The following is a 12678-nucleotide window of genomic DNA, read 5'->3' as shown; positions in this document are numbered from 1 at the left end:
GCAGCGAATAAATAAAATGTATCCATCTTTAACCATATTAATATCAAACTGAGTAACAGTTGAGTTTTCCTGGATCCTGAGATACCAATAATAAATAGCTCTTATAGAATTTGGCAACACTGGATGATTCTTGGCCAAAGGTTGTCCTGCTGTGACAGGTAGTATGGTGAAAAATAGGACTTTCTAATTAATATAAAAGGTCAATATATTTCAGCGTCACTAGGTAAATTACTTGGAACTCCATGAGCAAAATATCCATATGAAAAACGCCCTTCCTGAATATAATATTTGTCGAACTGAAATAAGATTAGATATCCAATTGGATAAATGTGATCGTCCACGTTCCGGTGAGAATCCAATCAATCAAATCGCCAGTGCGTGTCATCGTCCCTGCAATTCCAGTAACACCCAGAACCACAGTTAAGGCAGTTGATATACCACATGCGACATCGATGATAGCACCTAGATGTTTATATCTATGAAAAAGTGTTTATCATGTGGATATATCAAAGTGTAATCGTGTTTGTTTTTCTCTTCGGTATGAATCTGCATTTAACAGCGATAGTGTAAACATTTTAAATCAAGATATTACTTATTCTAATTCACTGTTAATTAGTTAATCTAATTTACTGTTGTGTCAGACGCTATTATGTTGACACTATTGTGTCAATTCTTCTGTGCCGCTGTTGATGATCGGCGATGAAACTTCGAAGACTTTGTCGCCTGAATGTTCCAAAAATACATAGTTAAAAGGCTAAATTTAGATCAACCGAAAACTGATATTCTATGCACGCCCTTGCCTTGTGTGTATGTATGAGAGAGAGAGAGAGAGAGAGAGAGAGAGAAGAATTTTTAACGTAGCTTTAACAATTTTTCAGTCCTATCGCTACGATGTCTGCATTGCGTCAGTTTATAGTGACGTCTAGCACTGGGGCATCATGCCACACACATGTAACATGATGTCCCACCCAGTCACATTATCCTGACACCAGGCCGACCAGTCTTAAGACTAACCTCTTAATGCTGAGCGTCTAGCGAGGCAGCTCTTAGTACCATTATTGTAAGTCTATGATATAATTCGGCCGGGGTTCGAACCCACGACCTCCCGCTTCCGAGTCGGACGCTCTAACCACTAGGCCACCAGAGCGATCCGCCCTTGGTCGTAGCTGCGTATTTAATAGTATTATTGCTTTGGTCCATGTGAAATTTCCAGACTTAACTGCTCGCACAGATATGACAGTGACTTCATTTAGTTCGCTTAGTTGTTCCCCAAATAAAGGAATTTTCAATCTCGAACTTTACTCAGCGATAATTGAGCCGAGTTAATATCTTTTCATAGAAGCGAGAACTGATCCCAATTTTTTCTGTCTTCTTTTAGAACCCCAATTCAATTTGAAACTAAATTAAAAATCATTTTAATCCCCAAGTATGTCAGCACTTATTGTATGTAATCTGCATCAGCGAAGATTATCAACCGTCTTTATCAGCAATCTAATCTCGAACAATTTATCAAAATCCACCTTAGTAATCTTATCCTCTGAACAGTGTTTGAAATATTTGTGACTGATGTTGCGAACTCGATATAAATTATATTCAAAATTTTGTAATTGTTTTACATGATAATAAAATCAATCTTTGGCATTAAGAGACTAACTTTTCATCAACATACTGTTTCCTAGATACATCATCGATACCCTCTGAATTTCGATTTCACCTGTTATTGCACTTTAAACTGAATCAGTTGTCAATGTCAGCCATAATAACATAGATGTACCACCTTGCATAAATGATAGTAGTCATTATTCTTCTGTGAATGATGTCAGCACTGGCATCCAAAGAGTCAGTTTTGTTAGTATAACTTGTCATGCTGTGACAGCGACACCTCTCCAGACTGTATCATCGTGTGTTTCGCTTTGAGTTAAAGCATATTTTGCCTTAAATATAACTCTTCTGATGTTTCTGCACAGTCCAAAACTGTGGGACAATGGAATAGCACATGAAAAATCACCTTCATTTTTGATCATTGATTGCCTTGTGGCAAATCCCAAATATATTTAATTTCACGCCTCCAATTCAGCGCCATCATCATTCATTTGTACATAATTGTGCTAATGCCGGTCAATAATATATTTTCCAGACATCATTGATGAACTTGTTGATCTCGAATAATTCCCATTGTATCGTGGTCATCCTAACACGGTTGTGGCTACATCAGCATTCATAGATATGCTTCAATTTCCTTATCGTCAATGACACATTTGACACTGCTATTGACAACTCCACCTCTTAAACCAACTGAATAATACTGTTCCAGCATCTCTTATAAGTCTACCCTCGACCCCAGTGAATGCTTTTGCAGGTAGAAATATCGGCTTATATCGTGATCCTAACGTTCAATACGTCTACGCTCGTTTAGTACACGTGTTATAGAATAATACTGATAGACGCGAACGGACTCATCTTTAAAAACCGTTACATCCATGTCAGTTGCGGGATCTGATAGTCATTTGAACAATTTTATACTTGACGTATTTGTCTAAACCTTTGCGGTAATTGAATCACTGGCAAATTTATCACCAACCGTTTCGTTTATTCTTTGACTTTTAGATTGTTTTAAAGTTTTACTGTCAGTTGGATTTGCAGTAGATTCTGTATCAATAAAATCAATTTGGGTAGGCGATCCCAGAACGGTTTTGATAGAATTTGCAGTGATATCGACGGCGTAATTTTTATTTTATATCTTAATACGTGGTTAATGAACATTAATGATAATTCCTTTCCAGCTATGTTTTTTATATTCCATGCTGAAATTCATTCGTCATTGCTGGCACCAATTTCACATGCACCCAAAGAATGCTAACTATATTCCAATCTAGGGTTCCATCGTTTTTTTTACATGAAAATACTAATCAATTATTTACAAATCTACCTACGAAAGCTTCTCTATGAATATTTAGCAAACTGACATAAACACGAAATTGTGCATGTGCTAGGTCTAATTGTATCTGGCCGTGATCACCTTTGGAGAAAAACTATTTCAAATTCAGGTTTTGTTGTCCTTGCAAGTGTTGTTGTTCTTGATTGGAATGGATTTCAATGATACGGTTAAGTCTAGATACAAGATGTGTAGTCATTTTTTATATTAATCCCTGCCATGAATTGCTAGACAATAGTCGCTATACGCCTCATTGATAATATCTCTGACAATAGCTCGATACATATGTGGATCCTATATCCCACAGGTGTATAATCGTTGATACAATTCAGTTGCTTCATTAATGACTTCATGAGAATTATTACTTGCTCTTAAATCCTCGGTTAGATCTTCCAATCTGTCAAGATAATTAATTGTTTGATCAGGACATTATTATTGGGTAAACCCACTGTGGTCGCTGACAATTCCACTTCCTGTTTTTGTAGTTGTTGATGACAGTTTTATTGAGCTTTTGTTACTTGTAATTCTTGGATTATATCAATATTAGCTCGATTGATACAATCAACGTATTTAGAATCATTATTGGTACACAACATACAGTTTATTTCTTTATATTTGCACTATTGGAACTAGTGCTTTTTTTTGATAAATGTTGCGAAAGAAATAATTGGTCTTGTCCCTCAAATTGTAGTGCAGCAACACCAACAAAATCTACGCACGTCCTTATTAATTAAAGAAATGTGTTTTGCGGTCCGTCCTGCATCTTCCTGAACTTTTGCATGATTTGGATCAACTGCATCTAGTGCCTCAATCACCTTTGTCTGATAACTGTTGTGTAGTTCCTCAAATAGTTTCTTCATCTGCTTGATGTGATATGATAAATTCTTCTATTGATTCAGTTCCTGCGGTTGTCGAGCTTGCTGACGTTTATATTAGTAGTGTTTAGCATCATGTCAGACAGGTAAAAATGGATTTGAATATTTCAAGGCATGTTTCACTAATCATTCCATACTATATTTCGTGACTTTTATAGTAAATTATTGATTTACCTTTTTAATTGTATGGCAACGCGACACATATTTATTTAAGAAAACAAATTAACTCAGGGCGACGGGTGATTTTGTTTCCTTACACGGAAGCATCCGAATGGGTTACAAAGGCTACCAATTCTGCTTGGTGGTTGAGAAAATGGGTGGGTGGGTGGGTGCAGCTCCCTGCTGTTCGATTTCGATTATTTTACTGCATAAGCTTTTGAGTATCGTAGGCTCAAGTACAAAGCAGCCAATGATAATTCTCCTTCAGAGATCCGGTACTATTTTAAGACCATTTATTGTTTTCAACATATTGGATTTTTCCATCACTATTAGAAGTTGTTGGGGTTTTTGTTTCGTTGTTGATCTTCTACCTTGTTGGTGTCTTTAAATAGGCATGTGTCATTGTGTCAGAGACAAGGTGTATTTTTGAAACAATAAACCTGACGTTATCCCGAAGTCTACCAATGAAAGTGTAACGGAGTCATTGGGAAGCACATGGGCAAAGACAGTATGGAACGGGCACAACCTATGACAAATTTTACTTTGTCATCATACATCTTCTCTGTACATCAATTTAATTCACTGTGACTTCATTTTTCTCCTCTGCACGTTTTCTATTGTGCTGTGATGAGTTGTTTATTTGCCTTGAGCATGACATGTTGGTACTGTAATTTATAATATAATAGCTGGGATTAACCCAAATTTAAACGATTCACATTCCTTTTGAAAATGTGTTGATGTATTCTTCTATACTATCTCTTGTCTGAATTGTGTCATTAAGCAACAAAACGACGCCGGTACCACCAGCAACCTAGTCCAGTTCACTTTTGAATCGGTTATGCGTTGCTAGAAGTTTACCATCATGTTCTCAAATGTCTTGTAACTTTGCTCACTTAGTAGTAGTAGTAATGTCATCATTTAATCAGCATCTACTGATATCGGAACGGACTACATAATAGCTGTCATGTTGTTGACCAATGAGCCTCATCGGGCAGATGAGGATGAATATATGATCCCTTGATTAACGACATGTTCCCATCTGTCGAGCTGGAGTAAGAAGCATGCCCAGCATGAAGGTTCACTCGTTGTATAACTACCGTTGTACAATTTGTAAACTCGATTCTTTTTCGCGATACCAAAATTCCTATTAGTTAATATTTTTGTCAATACATATTTCTCTTCTTTACCATTTATGCCCATCTCCTTTTTTAGTAAACATTGTCATTAATAACTACTCATTTTCCCTGGACATATCTCCAGTTCTCATGTAGTGGAAGTTTTTGATATTTGTAGCCAAATATGATCAACTTTATCAAGGTCGTTAGTCGATCTGATTAAATCTTTATATGACAGACGTTGCTTTGCATTCAGAAAGAAATGACCTCGTCATTATATGTTAATTAAGAGGGTTTTCCCTTGGTCAATATATTGTAGAGAGAAAAAGACACCAATATTCGTCCTTGGGTGGGTTGGATTAGGGAGGTATTAGGACGTAAATTATTTCTTTAATACTGATATGTATGCACTTTACTTCGCTTGTCTCTGATAAAAGTGTCATTCATGTACTGGTACACTAAGTTTAGCTGCTTCCCAATTGTTTCAAGAAGAATCACATCCTTTTTATTTCACTAGCACATACCTGTTACAGTTGGACATCTTGATTGCCTAAAGTTCATTAGATGATTTTATGTATTACCGCTGTCCATTTAATTGTTTTCTTTTTTTTCAATTTCTGACTGTGTCACCACTTGTAAAAATATGTATTTCAAATGTATAAGTTGTAAATGAATCAAATAGACTAGTCTATTCTTTTTATTTGTTTTGCCTTGCTTGCTTCAAGAAAAGTCATGTCTATTTATCTGTGATATCTGTGACTGTAACCACCAATTACATCTTGTTGACATTTTCATGTTCAATTTTGGTAAAATGCTTTCATATCCATGTCGATATGATTATATTTAAACCTTCAACTACATATGCTAATGTTCTGAGCATTATGTTTTTTTCTATCAAATCCTTAACCAGAAATATTTAACTACAAGCATCGTGTATATAATCTCATTTGATCATTGCTTCCACCAGCACAAGATTATTTTAGTTAGAAATATACTGTCAAGATGTGTTCTTATGTATATCTATATTGGTTGTGACTGTTGGAACATGCCTGAATCAACGTTATCTGTATTTTTGTTCATGACTGTAAATTCTAATAATAATCTATATTCAGGGTATTAGACAGCTAGGTTTTGTACACGGGTATAAATTCTATTTTAAGATATTAAGAGTTTAGATATAATAAGATCTATAAATAGGTGTTTACGATCAATAATAATAATAATAACAAACCTGTTTACAAGTTTGTGATTATTACCAATTGGATAAGTCTGTCAGCGGCTTCTCAGAAGAATTAAATTATTTCCCATTGCATGGGTAGATTATATTGGTTCTTTGCGTGGTGGGTTGGAGACAATTGCGTTCTAAGCCCATATGCTTGTAAAGAGAGAACTGAGCAATTAATGCATTCCTATTTGGCATCCTTATTTCATATTTTTATGTGTTAATATCAGTCTAGCGATGTGTTTAATGTCATGTTTGCATATGATTTGATAGGAGACATTTGTTTGCAGTATTCATTGGAATTACAAAGTATTCACTGGTCTAATATATTTTCTGGGACCATTGTGAAATTACTCAAAGGAGTTCGGTACAATGTCATTGTGATATATCAGGATTATTGACAAATTAGTACATTTGAGGATTTGGGATCAATTCGGAACATTTGATTCTTTAGGACTTGTGATAGAACCTTTGTAATTATGTTTTTGGATATAATTCATAGTAATGTAGTTTCCTCATAAAGTTTCATTGTAAACTTTCATAATTACATTATTCATTAATTTTTACAAAACGTGTTGGTTTCGAGTCTTTCTTTTCGTTAGTTTACGACCATAGAGTCGTAACTTTATGTATATACCAGGTTGTAGTTTTCATATACTTTGTGCATCCAATGCCTGTCTACCACAGGACATTCAAAAGACTGACCAAGTTTTGTAAAGGGAATCTTTTATTTCGCTTGGTTGAATAGTGTAGGTAGCAATTTATATTAACCACTATTTCACTTCAATTCCGTTTCCCTTCTATTCTCACATGTAATTTGCTCAACAATTAATTGATACTCACTGCAACAACATAACATTTAAGACCTTCGTAAAAATGTCTTGAATATTGTTATTTGCCTATCATCTGAAATTATTTAAGACTTCAAAAAGAACACGTATTTTAGACCAAATGTCTTTCGGTGTTATCAGGCAACCGTCTAAAATGTTAATTTATTTTCAATGATGTACTACGCTTGTTCAATTATATCAGATGTATGGATAATATAAACAACATTAATTTAGTTTTCATTCATATTGTCATTCCAAAACATCTATGTCTGCAATTATCACTATTGTATCTGTTTTATGTCTGTGTTTGTTCAGACTTATTAACAATTGACTTTTAAAATTTACTGGACCGTGAAGTTCCACTGCATGCTTTATATAATAAACTGTATGTATTTACCCACATCAAATATGTAGTTTATTCCGCCTTCATAGTGAACTGTTTTAACCATTGTTCTTTCAAAGTGGTTGGTGTTTATTTGAATGTTATTATCGATACAGTGTTAAAATAATGATATACTGACAGCTAAGAAAACGAAGGCAACGCTAACTATTAAAAAGGCCATCCCTAACCTTGCACCCTGATGTACGAATAGTTAGCTCCTCCTACAAGTTCATGTTATTCGGTTTGTCATTTGCATTCAACCTAGATGTATTACTCTTTTAATTTTAAACCCATTCTCGTCCACATTACAATATCGATGACGAACCTTCTCACCTAATTTAAACTGGGAGTGAAAGGCCCCAGAGACCTACGCGTAGATATAAATGAAAACGTTGACATTTATTCCATAATGATTGTTAATCTAGAAACCTAATATGGTGGTAATAATTCCAAATACAAGAAAAATACGTTTTAAATAAAAGTTGAGAGATACATCAGGATTTACCTACGATCGAAAAATATTCATCTCAGACCTTTTACTTATCCCGTGTTCAATGTGTTGAATATGGCTACCTGGAAGATAGGTTAAACCTAAATTCAATAGATATTAATAGACATACCAATCGTATCACACAGGTACGTGAATGTACACACGCTTTGACATAATATTTAACTTCCTTTTTGTAACATATAACTTGGCTGTCTTCCAAGCTATACAACAACTCTACCAAGAATATTCTTAAAACTTAATATAGCAATCATCCACATTTGACGAAATTGAAATCCATGCAATGAAAATAAAATTTACTTTTATCGGGTGACAACAGTTTTGCAATAGCTAGTGCAGTGTGTCATGTGTGACAGGTACCCATACTGGTTTCCTTAATTTTACAGGGTTTTTTCATTATTACTGTAAACCTCATAACATACCTCTGGTATATACTATTTACTTACTACGTCATTCCATTTGAATTAATATTACGTAATCCTCTGAGATGTTCTGAGATAGCGTAAGTTAACCTTTACGATATATAGACCCTGCACATAACAATGTAATTATGTATATACATGGTGAACATGATCTCTTTCAGAGACAGAGAAAATGTAATATAGAGTGAGAAAGAAAGAAATTCTTCAAACTAACTAATACTCAATATTCTGGATAGTAAATCAACATGATCGTACAGTTATTTCCTACTATGTAGCGATGGCTCAATATTTACATGCATGCCTTTGAACAGCTTAATACAAGCAATAGCGAGTGTCTAATTAGCCAAGTGGCATAATCAAGAATAAGGTACATCTAAACAGAACGAGGAGGGAGGGGTTGGTGACACTCAGTTAGAAACAGCTAATTCTCTTGCTTACATTATATAGATAACTTGAAAACTGTTCATTCCTGTTACAGACTTTTGTAAAAGATTTATCCGTCGTGTGCAGCACCGTATGATTCCCGCTTAAATGCCTCTTAAATTGTATTGATATCTCTGATGAGCAAATGCATTACACAAAGAAAACTTGTAACACAGACTCATTTGTCCGTTTCTTTCTTATATGCAAACTTTCATCAAATACGTTAAGTGGATGGTATAGGTGAATGAGTCGATATGATTGGTGTCTCGCCTTCTTTACTCATTTTAACGTTATGGATAAGATTCCGATCAGAGTTTCTCAGTCAGATTATAAATTTATAAGGATACTATCATACCAAAACTGAAAATCGGTCAGACGATATATTTTGTACCCATTACGCTCTGCCCGAGGTACGGTCCAGAACATTTTAAGATATTTATTATGGTTTAAATCAACGTTTATTGAATCCGAAAAACCTTAAACGGATGTTGTCAGCTTCAAAGTGTAGCACCTGTAGGTTTTACTATTTCTTTCTGGGCTTCCTCACCCTCACACTGTCCCTAGAGCAAGGTCAAGCTTATTTGAAACATCCTTTTTTAAAAGTCTCGGTTAAACGTTTCTGTATGGATGAAGTATTTGTAAAACCCTAATCTAGCTGCTATCACCATGCGCATACATGAGCGCACGTCCTCTTTCCTTTATGCACGAGGCAAGAACAAGTTCTTGTCGATATTGTAAAAGTTTTATGGTAAGGTTCCTCTTTTTGGTTATGAGTCCTCAGCTACTGAACATTATGTAGCAAGGAGAAACGATCATTCGTTCATTTAATTTATCTACTGCCCAAATGAACAGCTACTGCACTAATATTAGGGAATTAATTCTCAAAACAAGAAAAAAAAATATGAAGGTAGGTTATGCACCCTAACCCTCACCATGATAAAATTGAAAGCCTGGGCTATATTTCCGTAAAACAAAGCACATACAGAACCAAACCACACAAATATATGAATGTATCGAAGATTTGTGATCGCAGGTCAATATTTGCACTACAAATGATAATATATTTCTTACAGAGAGCACCTTGTTACTTTTGATTTTGTGTTTCTTTAGAGCGTATGGATTGAACAAATCGATAATTTGACCTTTATCGTGTTTTGAGTATTTTTCAACAATCATTAAATACAAGTCATACTAAAGAAACCCAATTCTATAAATAGAGCCATGAACATAACTTATTATATTATCCGTGACTCATAGCTTCATGTAACAGTTGCTTTGTGTATTAAGTGAGTGCTGATGTAATAGCCCGTTAGTCACTGTAACGTAAACAAAGTATATAAAGCTCATAGATGGGTTTTTTGTTGGGTTTCTTAAATTTCTTATCGAACTTTATTTATGTCTCATATCAGGATCTATATACAGGTAGTTTACACGCACTGATGCGAAAACATTGAATGATTTCATTTCGTCAGCTCTAATCTGTAAGCTTGTGCGTTCGAATTCGGACCAGTGGCGGCGCGAGAGCTTGAGTCGCCCGGAGACAATGTTAATGCCACTACTTTGCTACAGAAAACAGTATTAATGTCAGTCACCCATGCACTCACCAACCCATATAAATTTAGCGAAAAATTGCACTAAGGTGAATGTGAAATACTATGAAACTTTCAGCTGCAACAAAACCGAGAAAAACTGCCATCTGCGCCGTCGCCTGGCGAATGGGCACAAATGCCCCCACCCCATTGCACCGTCAGGCATCTTAATATTATAAGCTATGTTGTGTTTTCAATGTTACATTTTGTTTCAAGAATGATAGCCTTGACCATGTCTTTAGTGATGTTTAAGTTGTTCAGTTTAGAGCTCACTTGAAGTAGGCCTCTTTTGTATACGCAAGAAACTCATGTACATAGGAACGGTGTACTACTACGCCGTTCATGAAACATCCCTAAACAGGCGGGTCGAGTGGAGAGGGTAACATCCTAGGAGTTAAGAGCTGGATAGAGTAAAAGATCCTTTTACTTTCTAAGACGTCAAGAGACAACAATCTCTCTCTCTCTCTCTCTCTCTCTCTCTCTCTCTCTCTCTCTGTGTTAGCACCAGGGGTGGCGGCCCCGTCTATTCCTACAATCAGGATGTATTTGTAAGCCTTTATGATCATTGTACGGTCTCTGTGTAAGGAAAACTGAACATATTAGAAATCATTTTGTTGGACGACTCCATCTAAGATTACAAAATCACCAACACACTCTGGGTTTTAATACTTTATATTATATTAGTTGTACGTGGCCAGACCCTTAAATCACGGTTACATCAATCTGTGTTTTAAAAATACTATCAATACCGACCAGATATTAGCGTTTGTTGATCGGCTACATTAACTATTAAATCCATATGTTTGTTGTCTAGCAAGAACAAAATCAATTTTAAAACTATTGTAATCCATATAAATTGAGCACCAGACCAAAGGAATATTTCCCAGCGTTTGTGTTGCAACACCGTTAGAAAATCTACCTAGAAGTGCTACCATCTCTAATAACCTTAGTCACTTGGGTATATCGTCGTTTTACATACATGATAAATGAACTAGTATGCCGTGTCATATGCGTAGTTACCGTAACCAATAACATGTTACGCACAACTGTACCTAAAATGTACTTGAACTTAGAAAAAACTAATACTTAAGTCCATGAAATGAAATATAACTCACCAATGATATGTAGACAGCAGCTCAGCAATATCCAGTTAAATGTGTTGTATTTTTCAGCTGTCCAGTGTGGCTTATCTTCTTTGATAGTTAAACTTCTAATGACGACACGTTATAAAGATGCCTTTGATACACTCTGTTGTTATTGTGAGAATTTACTGTCCAATTTTACTTCCTCTTTTCAGTTGTTAGTCGGACGTAGAGCGTATCAATCTTAATGGTCTATATACCATGTCCAAATATTAAATAAACATTGATTAGTATCTTCCGCCTATATGTGCAAATAGACCTTTACACATAAGTCAGTAAATATTCATTTCAATATTGAAGATATTGTGCTTGAGAGAAGCAGACAGACAGAGATATTTGTAAATTGGTGCTACGTATTTGTTTCTTCTGAATAGTAAAGGAAAGAAGTATACGGAATCTAAAACGACTGACTAAATTATTTAGGTTCATAACTTGGTGTAGGAAATGTTAGGGAATGTCTAAATGGTATAGTAGCATAAGACGAGCTTGCGTACGAAAAAACGCGGTTGCGTGTCTCAGCAGTTCTGTAAAGAAAAAAGTTCAAGAGCTATTTTGTGTATTAATATCATTCTCGACTATTTGTTCGGATTTTTGATAATGTATGATCATGTACGAGAAGTGGTTTAAAAGTAATACCAGGAAGGACAAATAAAAATACGAAATTCATAAAATTACGTAGCAAATAAATTGGTACCCATGCGTTATCAAAACATAACAACGTATTCTACAATATCAAATCCTGATTCAGTTCAACAAAGTGTGAATGTTGTTGGTTGTTTCTCCCTCTCTGCAATATTTTATCAAGTGCCTTATGTATTCGTTTGCAACAAAACTGCCATGCAATACCAATTTATACATGACCGCCTCCACAGAGGTTTCAATTATTGGCAGCCTTGTTCCTATCTGCCCAAACTGTTCTTGTGTACTTGCACCAGATTATGCAATCTCCATAGACTCATATAACCTCTAAATATGTATCTCTAGACAGAAATGTCCAACAGAACTCTGATATCACACAATAGTAGTGAATAGGGACACGTTAGGGTCAAAGGGACTTTAATGTTAAGAAGGGTATA

General features: G+C 35.3%; 1 protein-coding gene across 3 annotated transcripts in view; it reads right to left on the bottom strand.

Annotated features, from left to right (window-relative positions):
• The window catches only part of LOC149771215 (uncharacterized), a 67522-nt gene extending 55815 nt beyond the window's left edge, over positions 1 to 11707 (bottom strand). For all 3 annotated transcript variants that reach the window (XM_089948709.1, XM_089948711.1, XM_089948712.1), the window contains exon 1: positions 11576 to 11707. The gene's annotated coding sequence lies outside the window, so the exon portion shown is untranslated. The remainder of the gene's footprint in view (positions 1 to 11575) is intronic.
• Positions 11708 to 12678: the final 971 nt, after the last annotated feature.

Source organism: Sinohyriopsis cumingii, unplaced genomic scaffold (genome assembly GCF_028554795.1).
Source record: "Sinohyriopsis cumingii isolate HCF-2022 unplaced genomic scaffold, ASM2855479v2 utg002028l, whole genome shotgun sequence".
NCBI classification, from domain to species: Eukaryota; Metazoa; Mollusca; class Bivalvia; order Unionida; family Unionidae; genus Sinohyriopsis; species Sinohyriopsis cumingii.
Note: the sequence above shows the minus strand (reverse complement) of the source record. Positions and strands in the feature narration are given on the sequence as shown.